This window comes from Vombatus ursinus, unplaced genomic scaffold, assembly GCF_900497805.2.
Source record: "Vombatus ursinus unplaced genomic scaffold, bare-nosed wombat genome assembly UNPS02014909.1, whole genome shotgun sequence".
In the NCBI taxonomy this organism is placed as follows: domain Eukaryota; kingdom Metazoa; phylum Chordata; class Mammalia; order Diprotodontia; family Vombatidae; genus Vombatus; species Vombatus ursinus.
In genome coordinates, this window is record NW_020954687.1 from 10,098,435 (window position 1) to 10,102,942 (window position 4,508).

Below are 4,508 nucleotides of genomic sequence, written 5' to 3' on the forward strand. Positions count from 1 at the left end.
ATCTATCTATCTATCTATCTATCTATCTATCTATCTATCTATCTATCTATCTATCTATCTATCTATCTATCTATTTATCTATCCATCCATCCATCCATCCATCCATCTATCTATCTATCTATCTATCTATCTATCTATCTATCTATCCATCCATCCATCCATCTATCTATCTATCTATCTATCTATCTAATCTATCTGTCTGTCTGTCTATCTCTATGACCTATATTTCTCTCTATTTCAGTGTCTTCCTCAGCTCTAGACTGTCATCACAATCTGTTAGGCATTTCCAATATGATTGCTTATAGGCACCTCAAACAGCATGTTTTTTTTTTAAGTTATTTCAAATATTTTAATAAGAGTTCTGTGCAAGACATTTAAAACACCAGTTTGTGAGGATAAACTCCGTTGGAGAGACAGAATACAGAATGCAGGTAGCCACGAAGCTGAGGAATTTTCTTGATTTGGGGCAGGATCTGAGAGTCTACTGTTTTCTGATCCCAGCCTTGTGCTTCTCTGTAATCTCATATTTCTCCTTTTCTGTGTCAGAAAATCTGTCCCTCTTGATGTCTGGGTTTACAGAGCCTTGTCTTCTTGAAATATGCATCAGTAAGACGATTTAGAAATTTTACTCCCAAAAGGTTAATTCTGGTAGAGGTGGCAACGACAAATTTCTGATGGGTCCTCCTCAGAGGAACACAGTTGATGGCCAGAGGTCCAGTCACCAGTAGCAAGCCACTAGCCAGCTGCTTCAGGAAAACCACTGGCTTGCCTGTGTGGTAGCCAGTGTGCATGATCAAAACAGTGCCTGGAGTGATGCTAGCTCGAAGTCTCCTCACATGTTGGCTGAATGACTTTTTGCCATGACTTAGCAGCTTTCTAGGCACATCCTCAGTAGGATAGTACCTCAGCAGCTTGTCAATCTTTACCACACAGGTTCCTCTATTCCTATCACCACCAACTGTCTTTGATATAGTAGCAGGCACCTTCCCTTTTCTTTTTCCTTTCAATCTGGGTTTTTGGTGCAGTTTATCTCAGCTTGTACATGGCTTACAGGGAATACATTGCAGACCTGGAGTATCTACTGTTCCCTTGGTCCAGGACTGGGTTCTGACTGCAATGCTTTTGGGGCTTTTTCACCACCTTTTCAGCCACATCTTCCTTTTTGTTCTTCTGTTTTTCTTTTCTGACCTTCTTTTCTTTTGGTTCCTTTGGGGGTTTTTTGTCCGCCATCTTGAGAGAAGCGACTCAAATAGCATGTTAAAAACAAAATTTTCTATCTCTTGAGTTCCTTCCCTTCCCCCAAGAAAAACTCTAAGACTTCTCCTGTATTTCTCTAACCTTGTTTATATATATGTACATATATATGCATATTAATACATGCGTATTAAATTCTATATGATTTTATTTATCCCTGAGCCAAAGTAGAACACAGCCATCTCTTACAAGCTAGGAGGAGAAAAGAAAGAAGAGAGAGGAGATAACAAAATAGGAAATAATATAGCCTTCCAAATATCGAGACAGGAAAAAAATGTATCTGGAAATTACTGTGATATAAAAACAAAAAGAAATGAATAAAATTTTGAAGAAGTTAAGAAATAATAGAGAGGATATCCTAAAGGGTTTTCCATAAATTCAGCAGGGATAGAATAAAATTAAAGCCACCATAGCCTAAAATGTAGATATCTTAAGTCCCCACCCCATAAAGTTAAATTATTCTCAGAGTACTTTAGTCTTTTTCTTTCACTTACCACATTCTGCCCCTAAATATAATTTTTGTTGTTTTTCACAATTAGGTACCTGAGAGTGTATTCTGTTCCTGACCCCCATCCCCAAACTCTTATGCATATTTCTGAGAGACTGGGAAACGAAGGGATCAGGCCATGGTTTTTTGTTTGTTTTTTTTTTTAATGCACACACTTCCTCATTTTCTTATAATGTTGTGATAATTGATCTTTGAAGTTCAGGAACAAATCTTATTTCACGCTTGTGTCCTCTAATTCTAGCATGTCAGCTATAAAACAAGCACTTAATATTTGTGGGATGGAATTAAGGATCGAGCTAGTTTAGAATGTTCTACTCAGAGCCATAAACCCACTGGGCAATTTAAAGTCATTGTTCCATTTGGAGATGCTAGAGCCCCAGCTGGAAATTCTTTCCCTTTTTCCACTTCACACCACCTTCCCCCTTAATTACTTATAGGGCGATGAAGCTAAGTTTTAGAGTATTAAGTAGATTCTGAAGCTGCCAAAGAGTCCTGTCTTCTCATTATGTGGCCGAAGTATTTAATCTCAGCTTCAGTATTTGACCTTCCAGTGAATAGTATGAATTAATTTCTTGAAATATTGGCTGATTTGACCTCCTTGCTGTCCAGGGGACTCTCAAAAAGTCTTCTTCAGCACCACAATTTGAAATTTGTTGACCCTCACCATAGCTTTCCTTCTAATGAGCAAGTTTTTTTTTTAATTTAATGTCTGCAATTGTCATCTATAGTGATATTTGAGCCCAAGAATAGAAAATATGACACTGCTTCTCTTGTTTTCTGCCTCTATTTGCCAGAGGTGATGAGACCAGTTGCCAAGATTTTAGTTTTTTGTTTTGTTTTGTTTTTTTTCTGATGTTAAGCTCCAAGTCAGCCTTTACACTCTTCTCTTCCAGCCTCATCAAGAGACTTCTCAATTCATCTTAACATTCTGCCATGAGAGTAACATTTTCTGCATATATGATATTGTTGATATTTCTGCCAGCAACCATAACTCTGGCTTTTGATTCATCCAGCCTGCATTGTGCATGATGTACTAAATATTAATTATATATGCATATATACTATATATGTACCACACATTAGTTAAATAAATAAGGTGACAATACATAGCCTTGCCATACTCTTTTCCTAATCTTCAACCAATCAGTTCTATTTTTGGTTCTAACTGTTGCTTCTTGACTCACTACAAGTTCCTCAGGTAACAAGTAAGATGTACTCCCATCACTTTGAGACCTTGACACATTTTGTTGTGATCCACACAAAGTCTTTAGTGTAATCAATGAAGCAGAAGTAGATTTTTTTTTTCCTGGAGTCCCTTTACTTTCTCCCTAATCCAGCAAATGTTGGCAATTTGGTTTTAGTTCCTCTGCCTCTACAAAAAGCAGCCTGCTGTTCTGGTAATTCTTCTTTCACATATTGCTGAAGCCTAGTATGCAGAATCTTAAGCATAACCTTGCTAGTGTGTGAAATGAATGCAATTGTTCAGTAATTTGAACATTCTTTGGCATTATCTTTCTTTAGGGATTGGGATGTGAACTGATGTTTTCCAATTCAGTGATCACTGTTAAATTTTCCAAATTTCTTGGCATACGGAATGCAGCCCTTTAACAGCATCATATTTTAGGATTTTAAATAGTAATTTAATAGTAATTAAGCTGTAATTCCATTACCTCAACTAGACTTATTATTAGCAATGCTTCCTAAGGTCCACTTGACTTTATTCTCCAGGATGTCTGGCTCTAGATGAGTAACCATACCATCATGGTTATAGGTGATATTAAGATCTTTCTTGTACAGTTCTTCTGTATATTCTTGCCACTTCTTAAATTCTTCTACTTCTGTTAAGTCCCCGCCATTTTTGTCTTTTATAATGCTTATTTTTGCATGAAACATTCCCTTGATATCTCTTAATTTTCTTGAAGAAATCTCGTCTTTGCCATTCTATTGTTTTCTTCTATTCTTTGCATTGCTTATTTAAGAAGACCATAACTCTCCTTGCTATTTTCTGGAATTCTGCATTCAGTTGGATACCTTTCCTTCTTTTCCTTTACCTTTCACTTTCCTTCTTTTCTCATCTATTTATAAAGCCTCATTAGACAGTCATTTTGCTTTCTTGCTCTTTGTCTTTTGGATTTGTCGCTGTTGTTGCCTCCTGTATAATATTATGAACCTCTGTCCATAGTTCTTCTGACAATCTTTGTACCAGCTCTAACCCCTTAAATCTATTCATTGCTTTCACTTCATATTCATAAGGGATTTTTGCTATATCTGATGATTTTCTCTGCTTTCTTCAATTTAAATCTGAATTTGCAATAAGAAGTTCATGATCTGAGCCACATTCAGCTCCAGATACTGTTTTAATTGACTATATTGAAATTTTTCACCTTTGGCTGTAAAGTTTATAATCAATCTGATTTTGATATTGACCATCTGGTGATATCCATGTGTAAATTTATCTTTTCAGTTGGAAAAGAGTGTTTGCTATGGCCAACAAGTGATCGTGACAAAACTGTATTAGTCTCTGCTCTGTTTCATTTTGTACTCCAAGGACAAATTTACCTGTTATTCCAATTATCTTTTGATTTCTTATTTTACTATTTCATTCCACTATAATGAATGTAAAATTATTTGTTTGTTTATTTGCTTATTTACTTGGGTGTTATGTCTAGAATGTTGTAGGTCTTCATAGAACTTATCAGTTTTGGCTTCTTTGACATCAGTAGTTGGAGCATAGACTTATGTTACT

The 4,508-nt window shown here is 36.0% G+C and overlaps 1 pseudogene; it reads right to left on the reverse strand.

Annotated features, from left to right (window-relative positions):
- Positions 1–374: 374 nt before the first annotated feature.
- Positions 375–1,230, reverse strand: LOC114029032 (annotated as a pseudogene).
- Between the last annotated feature and the right edge of the window lie 3,278 nt (positions 1,231–4,508).